This window comes from Myotis daubentonii, chromosome 20 (assembly GCF_963259705.1).
Source record: "Myotis daubentonii chromosome 20, mMyoDau2.1, whole genome shotgun sequence".
Lineage (NCBI taxonomy): Eukaryota > Metazoa > Chordata > Mammalia > Chiroptera > Vespertilionidae > Myotis > Myotis daubentonii.
The window spans coordinates 16,365,782-16,376,717 of record NC_081859.1 but is presented as its reverse complement, the minus strand read 5'-3'; the positions used below and the strand labels follow the sequence as shown (position 1 = coordinate 16,376,717).

Sequence of the window (10,936 nt, the reverse complement as noted above, 5' to 3'; positions counted from 1 at the left end):
AGTTGTTTCTAGATTTCTAAGTTCCCTATTTCCCCCAAATCTCCCTTTGGCCAAATTAAGGGAGGGGGGTCTACTGTATAGAATTTCAAAGGGAGAGAAACCTACCCTGGCCCTTGGGGCACAGTGAACCTGCAGGAGTACAAGAGGCAAGATATCTGTCCAGGGTAAGGTTGTCTCTTGGCATAGCTTAGCCATAGCCTGCTTTAGAGTTCGGTTCATGCGCTCCACTTTCCCTGAACTCTGAGGCCTGCAAGCTGTATGTAGATTCCATTTAATTCCTAAAGCCTTGGCTACCTGTTGTACTATTTCTGCTACAAAGCCTGGGCCATTATCGGAACTTATGGTCAGAAGCATTCCATACCGTGGAATTATATCCTTCAGCAATGCCTTAGTGACTTCTCTTGCCTTTTCAGTGTGAGTGTGATATGCCTCAACCCAATCTTAAAAGGTGCAAATAAAGACTAGCAGGTATTTATTCCCTCTGCTAGGCCCTATTTCTGTAAAATCTACTTCTAACTCCTCAAAAGGAGCTTGCCCACAGCGCTGAACTCCTATCAGTCCCACAGGACCCTGTTTAGCATTGTTCTGAGCACAGAGGAGGCAACACTGAGGGACTGAGGCACACAAGGAGGGTAGACGGGCAATTAGGTAATACCTGACTAACAAGGCTTCTATGGCAGCCTTTCCTAAATGAGTGAGTTCATGCTGCTGGAGGACTCCCTTATGGGATAACTGTTCTGGGACATAGACCCTATGATCTGGGAGTATCCACCAGCCTTCCATTGTTCTCTTGCCCCCTTCTTGCTGGGCCCATTTCTCTTCCTGAGGAGTGTATTTTGGAGGTTCAGGTAATTCAGGGGCCAACATGATCCGTGCCAGTGCTGCTTGTTCTTTAGCAGCCAGCTTGGCTGCAGCGTCAGCATGCTGGTTTCCTTCTAATGCTGAGGCTTTTCCTTTCTGGTGACCTTTGCAATGGATGACGGCTATTTCCTTAGGCTCCCAGACTGCTTCTAGTAACTTTAAAATCTCATTCTGATTTTTTATTCCTTTTCCTCCTGCTGTCAAGAGCCCCCTTTCCTTATATATGGCCCCATGGACATGCAGGGTAACAAAGGTATAGCGCGAGTCAGTGTAGATGCTGGCACACTTATTCTTACTGAGTTCTAGGGCTCTTACCAGGGCCCAAAGTTCTGCCCTCTGCGCTGACCATCCATCAGGCAGGGCCTGTGCTTCAATTGTCTCAAAGTTTGATTCCGGCTCGTCTTTTTCCTTCATCTAAGAAGCTACTGCCATCTGTGAATAATACCAAGTCCGCGTTTTGCAGGTGCCTATCCCTTAGGTCTGGCCATCTGGAAAAAACCTCCTCTAGGACATCCAGGCAATCATGCTCAGGGGCCCCCTCAGCTATGGGTAGAAAGGTGGCAGGATTAAGTATTCTCACTGCTTCTAATCGTACAAGTGGATTCTCACATAACAGCCCTTTAACTGAGTCACTGGAGCATGAGTCAGCCAGTGCAGCCCCCTTGCTTCCATCATGGTGACAACAGCCTGAGGTACTTTTACATTTAAGTTTTGCCCTAAGGTAAACTTATCCACTTCCTTGACTAATAATGCCATGGCTGCAAGGGCCCTGAGGCACAGGGCCACCCGGAAGCAACTGGGTCAATCCGCTTGGAGAGATAGGCTACTGGTCTTTGCCAGGGTCCAAACTCCTAGGTTAGAACTCCTAGGGCTACCCCACTGTTCTCGTGAACAAAACGATTAATGTCCCGCATCACATCTGGTAGCCCTAGTGCCAGGGCCTCAGTGAGCTTTGCCTTTATGGTGACGAAGGCTTTCTCCTGTTCGGGACCCCAGCTGATGGGTGCCTTCTCTTCTCCTCTTTAAGCTTCTTGGAGAGGCTTGGCCAGGTCTGAAAGCCCTGGGATCCAAATTTGACAGAATCCTGCCACTCCCAGGAATGCCCAAATCTGCCACTAGGTGCTAGGGATTGGGATGGCACATACTGCCTGCTTCCTTTCAGTCCCTAGCCTTTGTTTCCCTTGGGTGATCTGGAAGCCTAAATACTTGACTTCTTTCTGACAAATCTGTGCCTTTTTCTTAGACACCCGATAACCTGTTTCAGTTAACAGTCTCAGAAGGGCTCGTGTTCTCTCCCAGCACTGAGCTCGTGTAGGAGGTCCTCTATATCCTGGAGTAGAACACACCCCAAGTCCTGTCCTGAGAACTTAGATCAGATGATAGTGCTCCACTAAAAAGAGTAGGGGAGTTCTTGAACCCTTGTGGCAGTCTAGTCCAGGTGAACTGCTCCTTGGCCCCTGTAGTTGGGGTTTCCTATTTGAAAGCGAAGAGAGGCTGACTGGAAGGCACTAATCGAAGACAGAAAAAGGCATCTTTCAGAAATAGGCATGTAAACCATTCCGCCTCTGATGGGATGAGTCCCAGAAGAGTGTAGGGTGTTGGGAGCCATTAGAGATATTGGCTTAGACAAAGCCATCTTAAGAACTATAAGTTTCTGGAAACTCCTAATTACCAGAAACCACCTGTGTCTTGCAAATTGGCCAGCAGTTAAAGATAAACTACCCTCACACAGCCGCTAAATCACACATCTCCACTGATAAGCATACAGCCACCAGGAGCCTGCTAAATCACACATGTCCGCTGATAAGCACAGCAATCAGGAGCCTAATAAATCTCTAGTAATAGGTTACTGCCCATAGTCTCCTTTACCCACCCCCCGTCCCTAAAACAGTATATATCCTGCCGCTATGAGAATAAAATTTGGAGGCTTGATCAGGACTTGTCTTGCCTCCATTCTTTCGTGTCCCTTGTTTGTTTCATTCTCCTAGGGTGTCTCTTTGTTCCCCTGTTGTTGTCCCGAGGGCTGGGGCAGTAGGGGTTCGGCAGTGCTGAATGCAGGGTTATAACAGCCTCATTAACAGCCCATAGATTCTGTACGGGGCGGTAGTCATTAGTCCCAGTTTTTTTTCACAGGCAAGAGAGGCATGTTCCATGGAGACCTGCATCGTTTAACAAGTCCCCACTGAAGCAGCTGGTCTAAGTGGACCTGGATTCCTAGGTGTGCTTCCCTTGGAATTGGAGACTGGCAGATTTTAACAGGCTGTGCTCCAGGCTTTAACTCGATAAGCACCGGGGTGTGGTCCTTAGCCAAGCCTGGAGGATTCCCTTCTGCCCAGACCAGCAGGAATTCCTTCTCTAATTCAGGTTCCAATGGTGAGGCCTTTGTCTGGGGGGTATAAAGTTTACATTCTTCCTCCTGCAGCACTGCTAGGACAGGATCATTGGGGAGGTCTCTTCACCTAGGCGAAGCTGTGCTGAGCCAACTGGAGCAAAAGTGATTTCTTACCCCATTTTGGCTAAAAGGTCTCTACCCATTAGAGGCATTGGACAGTCTGGCAAGTACAGGAATTCATGAATTACTTGATGACTCCCAAGTTGGCATTGGGGAGGGTGGCAGAATAGTCTATGGGTCTGGTACCCAGTAGCTCCAATAATGGTGACTTCCTTTCCTGAGAGAGGCACTACTTTCTGAGTTCCTACTGAGTGCTCAGCTCCCGTATCAACCATAAATTCCACAGTCTGGCCCCCTATTTTCATTCTGACCATGGGCTCGTGGAGGCCTAGCTGAAGTGAGCCCTGCCTGTCCTAGTCGGAATCAGCCATTGCTAGCCCAATGAGATCTGCTTCAGGTGGCTCTGGTTGATAGAAACTGGGCGGAAAAGGGGGCCCAGTCTTTTCACTTTGCCATTTGGGACATTCATTCTTCCAGTGTCCTGTTTCCTTTCAATAGGCACACTGGTCTCATCTCAGGATCACTCTTCCTTTTCCCCCTGGTCTGTATCCTTGCTGATCTGTCTGGGAGCCTGAGCCTCTAAAAGCCGCTGTTATTATATTTTCCCTTCTTTGTATTCTCTTTTCTTCCTCCTTCCTTATTGCACTGTCTCCATGGATGAAAACCTTCTTAGCTATCTCTAGCAGTTGAGTAGCATTCTTTTCTGCAAACCTTTTCAGTTTTTGTAATTTTCTCCTGATGTCAGGCTAGGGTTGGCCTACAAAAATGGCATTTACCATGGTTTGATTTTCTGGGGCCTCAGGTCTAAAGGGGGTGTAAATCGGGTATGCCTCACATTGTCTCTCATAGAAAGCTGCTGGACTTTCATCAGGCTTCTGGAAAACCTCAGAAATTTTAGCCATGTTGGTGGGCTTCTTGGCTCCAGCCCTGACCTCCTGGAGGAAGGCCAGCTGATATCTTTCTAGCCTGGTCCTTCCATCTTCTGAGTTTGGGTTCCAATTGGGTTCCTCATCTGGGAAGGCCTCCCTGGCCCATCTGTCTGTATCTAATATTCCTTCCGGGAACTGGGTCTGGAGCCACTTCTGAGCTTCTGTTACTATTCTCATGTGCTCCTTGGTGTGAAAGAACGTGAAAAGGAGCTGCTTGCAGTCCACCCAGGTGGGCTTCTGGGTCTGGAAGATCATTTCTAGGATGTCTATCGCGGCCTGAGGTTTTTCATAATAAGCTGGGGTGTTATGTTTCCAATTCAAGATGCCACTGGTGGTAAAGGGCTGATAATAATAGACTGATCCTCCCTCCTGCAAGGTCCCATTTTCGCCAACTACTTTGGCACCCCGAATCTCTCTTAGAGGCATCTGACGTGCTGGTTGTGGCCTGGGCCCTTGATCGGCTGAATGGAAGCACTGCCCAACTGGTTCTGGAGAGCCTGGTTGAAGAGAAACAGAAGGGGGCAGTGTTTCTGGACCTTTCAGACCAGTTGGGCAAACACTTGGTGCTGCCTGAGGCACATATGGAGATGTTAAAACTAGCGGGAGTTCCTTAGGGGATCCTGGCAGAACAAGGGGTTGGGTTTCCTTCTGAGAGATCTGTCTCTTTTCTCCTACAACTAAAACCTCACAGAACCGGACCCAAGGTGGCAAGGTTTGAGCAATTCCTATGTAAGGGAACTGATCTGGGTGTTCGGGGTCTGTCGTGACTACATTCCAGACCACCCTGACCAGTCCTACATCTAAAGAGACTTCTAGGGGCCAGCCGACCCCAAAGGCTGGCCATTCTAATTCACATAATTTCCTCAGTGTTTTGGGGTTCATTTTAATACCATAGTCCTCAATAAGACCCTTTTCAAAATTTTCCAACATGCAATTGAGAACAGTGGGTTTACTTTGTCCCAACCCCATGATGATCGGTGGCGAGAGACAGACAAGGGTGCAGGAAAATTTACTAAAAGCCTGGAGGGTCTCCTTAAAGAAAAGATCCTTAATCAGCAAAGGCAGGGGCAGGGCAGGTAAAATCTCTCCGCCCTGCAGAGCTTAGAGTCCAGCTCCTGAAAGTCCCAGCCAGCCAAAAGAGACAAGAAAAGGCACAAATACCTTTAAATCTACCCTAGAATTCCTAAATTTCAACCTAACACAGCAAAAACACAGAGCAAATGAAAGCCCTTAGTACACAAACATAGACAGAAATTTTTATCAACTAGTCCTCCCTGATAGAGAGCAAACATCGCTGAGAAAACTAACTCAACAGCACTGCTTGAGACTTTTGCAGACCATCATGGGTTCAGCCTTCAGTAAATCAAACATTTCAACCAGAAAATCAAAGTAGCTTTTGCTTTCACACAGACTAGTTAATCAGCGGATAATTATGCCAAGACAGACAAACATCCGTACTCATACTATCTCAGTAGACTACCCCAGATGGGAGCTGAGCAGATGGGCATGGGGGCACTCCCGGCACCCACTCTCCAGAACAGAATTCTCAACCAACATCTCAGTGAGAACCTACTGGAGGAGTTAAAACTGTCCAGCCCCCTTCTCGGTAGCAAATTGGCTAGTCCCACACACAAACAAACAGAAGAGTGAACCCATAATTCCTTAATCAAATCTGAATTCACTCACCTCTGGAGTCCTGATTCCTGATTTACCTAACAATGTCCTATGACTTCTGGGGAAGTGATCAAGTTCCCCCTTCCACTCACTTGGAGTGGGCCTGACTGACTGGGGCCCCTACCTTACCGATTCTTTCAACAGGTCCAGAGGTATCTGTCCACTTTCTCCAGATGCCGGTCGGGTCCTAGACTGAGGTCCGGGAGCACCTGGAGTTCCCTCCCCCCTTTCCCTGGTTCAATTCTGCTAAAATCAGCAACACATGCCTTCCGGAGGCCTGTCCCGTGCCCCCAGGCCCCAAACACCATCCACTCACTGGAGGCAAGAGTCAAACCTGGTTAGTTTTCCGGTCAGGGAACTAAATGTTGCAGAAGACCAAAGAAATACCAAGCATTCTTTCTAGAGAAAGGCAGGGACCCTGTTTATTAACACTAGTGGACTCCGGGAATAATTTCCAAATCAGAGAGAAGAAACATGCAGAGGGCTTCACTTTTTATAACCTTCTGGGGTCTTTGTCTTGCAGATATGATTCTGCCCTCTTTCGTGGGCTTACAGGAAGGCCTCCAGGTGTTGGAGGTCCCCAGGCCATATCTGATGATCTGTCCTGGGGTCAGCGATAATGACCTCTACCCCCCCCCCCCCCCGCCCAGGGCAGTGCATTGTTCACAGCTTTTATGGCCTGACAGGCCTTGCAAGACCAGTTTCCTCCTCAGGAACACTCTTTAATTTTTTTTTTTAAAGAAGTTGAAATCCTTCAAACACCGTTGCTATGAACTGGTCCAGAGCTAATGGCATATAGGAAAGCTTAACAAGGGTGGTGATCAGGGACACCTTTCCTTGGTGCTGCTTTGATGATGTCATCCACATGCAGCGTCCCCTCTGTTGCTTCAGCTGCACACAGAGGAACCTTCCACTTCACTTGGCCACTGTCTGTGATGCCCAGCACTGCCATCACCAATAGCACCTTCCTTCATATCCAGTACAGCAGTTGTATTGCCTTCACAATGGGCAACTCAGAGCTGTGGCACCAGATCTGCACTGTCACAGCCTGTGTTGTCAGTTCTAACAGTAGGCAACATCCTCAGTGCTTGAGCCTAGGACTCCATTGCAACAGCTTCTTTACCTGGTATTTTATTGGCAGCTGTGACACAGCATGAGCCATCAATAGCTCAGAACAGCCTCCTCCATAAACTGTTCTAGAAGTCTTCACAGTGTGTGCAAGAACACAAACGGCATCATGCAAAGATCTTTCTGCTTCATCTAAAATGTGTTGAGTGGCACCACGAAGAACATTAGTGCAAGCCTCACCAAGGGCTACCCCAGAAACAAGAATGAGCATGTCTTCTCCAATCATGACTTCTTCAATGAGCTTGCAACTTCCAAGCTTCACTAGTTCTGGGAGGTCAAAGGTAGAGGCAATTTCACTACCTATGACAAGAGCCAGGCGTTCTACATGTTCAATCGCCATACCCCAGCAGCCCCCAAAAGCAGCTCAGGAAAATTAGAAATGTATTGCCTGCTAATAAAGCAATTTATCCCATGCTTAAGAATACCTTCAACTTTTCTCCTTCATTTTTTTTCCTTTTTTGCTTGTTTTATTTTAGCAACCTTTGCTGTAGAATCAACCCTTAGAGGGGACCCAAATGTCTTTATTTTGTCTGTATGATACCAGTTTTGAAATAAGAATTTTAGCATTTTAAAGTCCTTTTGGTTGATTAACTCCAATTTTTTATCCAACAGAAAGTCTTTATCTAAATGGAATCCACCAGACTTCCTCCTAGCTTCTTGATAACATGAATTGCCTCCAGATTACCAGAGCCCTTCAATCAGAGAACAGCTTCTAGAGCTAACTTTGTAGAATGATCTTTGTGATGAGGAAGAAGTTTTAAGGATAATGTTGCTCCTGCAATGTTCACTAAATCTTGGCAGGATTTATCTTTATCAGAACCATGATCTACTGCTGAATTGAACAGAGACTGTCTTGCTGTCTTTGTGGCTTCTCTCCAACCCGCAATGATGGTCTGAAGATGAGTCTTTTTTGAAATTAAATATTCTGCTTCCCTTAGTCATTCTGCTGCTAAAACAGGAACAGAGGCAGTGCCATCTCCAACTTCATCACCCTTGACATATCAACTAACACTTTAGCTGCTGTATTATCAACACTGATGTTTTTTTTAGAATAGTTGCAGCATCATTGGTCACCATAAGAGATGCATCCCATCCACTATTTCCCAGGATTGTGTCCATGCCTTTGGGTCCCAAGGTGCTCTAGACCAAGTCTCCCATAGCGATGGACCAATAAAGGAAGACAGATGAGCTGTCTCTGCTCTCTCTTCATCAGCACCAGCCTGAAAGATGTTGACAGGTGCCCAGGAAAGGGACACTGTGGTCCCGAAGAGCTGGCCACTCATGCTTCTCCCTCTCAGCTCAAGGCCTGGATCCTAGGGGAAAGAAGACAGATGTGACACCACAGGCTCTGTGCACGGGGCAGGGCCTCAGCAGCTCAGAGCAGAAGGGTTGACCTCTATTTTCTTATGTGACCACAACTGATTTTTCCCACAGTGTCTACTGCTATCACTCTAATGTGATCAGTGTACCTCCACAGTTGCTAATTTCCACAGCATCACAGCTCATTTTCCCAGTAGACTAACTCCTTCCTTCCTGGGAATGAGCTCACCTGAATAACCCACACACACCCACATAAGCACGGGCACACCTGGTACATTTTATTCTCTGTGCTCAACAGTGTGTTCCAGTCTCCATCCAGGCACACCTTCCCCCTCTGGCCAGGTTGGACCAGGCACATCTGTAAACACCAAGGGACCAGGGACCCTGATGAGAACATCCTCATCTGCTCTGGATGTCAGGTGCTCTCCCCTCTGCGGCCCAGTATCAGGTCAGCACACATGTCCAGGTGCTCACTAAAGGGCCAGAGTGTTCTCCTTGAGCTGCTCCTGGGGCTCTTCAAGGACCTGCATTCAGGGGTTACAGTTTATGACTTAATCATCCAACAAGATTATTGACCACCCAGGTGGTAAGACTTTGCACTCAAGAATTTGTTCATGAAAATATGGAGAAAATAACATTTGAGACGCTAAAAGCAATGGATGAAAATCACTCCCTGCAGAGGTGGGCCCACTTCCTCATCTCCCAGAGCAAGGAGGCTGTGCTGTCCTCTACACTGCGACTTACTCATATGATCTCAAGCACAATCCTAGAATTCACAGGCACAGGGTCTCAGGAGCTGTATTTAAGGGGCCCAGTTCCTGGACAGGGAATTGTCCTCTGTCCATGGTAAGTCTGTCCCTGTGCTCACTGCTTCCTGCAGCTCCATTGCCAACAGTCATGGAGGGTCCCCCACAAATATCAGAAAACATGTTCCTGAGCTAAACAGGCACTGCTGTGTCGCATGGTGGACACTCCAGGATGCTGAGTGTGCACACCAGGCTGGGTGACAGCACCTCCCACGTGCAAGCTGAGGACTTGGCACTAGAGGCCTGGGCTGCGGAGGGTTATGTTCCTCAGGTTCTCTCCGGAGGCGGCCGCGTGAGGCCCAGGGCGTCCTTGCAGAGAACCACCTGCATGCAAGTAGCAGGACTGGGGCTGCCACTCTTTCAAAAATACCAGGGAAGGCTTCCCCATGGCAGACATGCCTGCCTTGTCTCAGGCAGCTGGTTCAGACACTTTTCATCTCACTGCGAGGCTCAGAACAACCACTAGGGGGCACTGTCATCTCCACAATCCTGTCCTAGGATGTCTCTTGAGGGTTTTATGTGCAACCTGCAGTGGAGAACCTTAAAAGTCCCACTTTCTGTCCTGGCAGAGTGTATCTACCACTATTCACAGAAAAGCTTCTAGAATGTTCAGACCAACCACGTGCCCCTGAGTCCTGGCCCAGGCACCCTGGTCCACCAGCCCGCCCCATATGACCACAGGGAGGGAGGAGTCCCCTGATGGCTCAGACAGGTCCTCAGGGGAAGACATGCAAATGGGGTGCCTCCCCTGCTCATGAAAGCCTGCCAGGCTGGGTCCCTGCAGACCCTGGAGAGGAGCCTCCTGTGTGAGCCCCTCAGTGTCCACACCATGGGGTCTGTGCTCATCTGGGCTGCTCTTCTCTTCGCTGCCAAAGGTGCGTCCCTGTGCATCAGGCTCATGGGGACTGGGTGACACAGGGCAGTTCTCAATCTGTGTTTCTGTTTGCAGGTGGCCTGTGCCAAGTTCAGCTGCTGGAGTCTGGGGGAGGTGTGGTGCCGCCCGGGGGGTCTCTGAGCCTCTCCTGCAAAGCCTCTGGATTCACCTTCACTGACTACCAAATGCACTGGGTCCGCCAGGCTCTAGGGAAGGGGCTGCAGTGGGTGGCAACAGTGAGTCAACCAACTGGAGATAAGCAATGGTATGCTCCAGAAGTTCAAGGAAGATTCACGATCTCCAGGGACAACCTTATGAGCACAGTCTCTCTTAAAATGACCAAGCTGACATCTGAGGACACCGCTGTGTATTACTGTACAAGACACAGTGAGGGGCAGTCAGTGTGAGCCATGACACAAACCTCCCTGCAGGAGTGGCTATGACCACTAGAGGGCGCTCAAGACACACTGAGCACCTCTCACATCCCAGGTGCAGGTTTAGATTGTTCTTTTTTTTTTTTTTTATTGCTTAAAGTATTACAAAGGGTGTTACATATGTGTCCATTTTATCCCCCCACCCTAGAAAGTCCCCTAGCCTCCCCTATCCCCCAGTGTCTTATGTCCATTGGTTATGCTTATATGCATGCATACAAGTCCTTTAGTTGATCTCTTACCCCCCTACCTCCTGCCCCGCAACCCTCCCCGGCCTTCCCGCTGCAGTTTGACAATCTGTTTGAGGCAGCTCTGCCTCTGTATCTATTATTGTTCAAAAGTTTATAATGGTCTCTATTGTCCATGAATGAGTGAGATCATGTGGTATTTTTCCTTTATTGACTGGCTTATTTCACTTAGCATAATGCTCTCCAGTTCCATCCATGACGTTGCAAATGGTA

General features: G+C 48.4%; 1 pseudogene; it reads right to left on the bottom strand.

Annotated features, from left to right (window-relative positions):
• Positions 1–6,694: 6,694 nt before the first annotated feature.
• On the bottom strand, positions 6,695–8,339 carry LOC132222368 (T-complex protein 1 subunit beta-like; annotated as a pseudogene).
• Between the last annotated feature and the right edge of the window lie 2,597 nt (positions 8,340–10,936).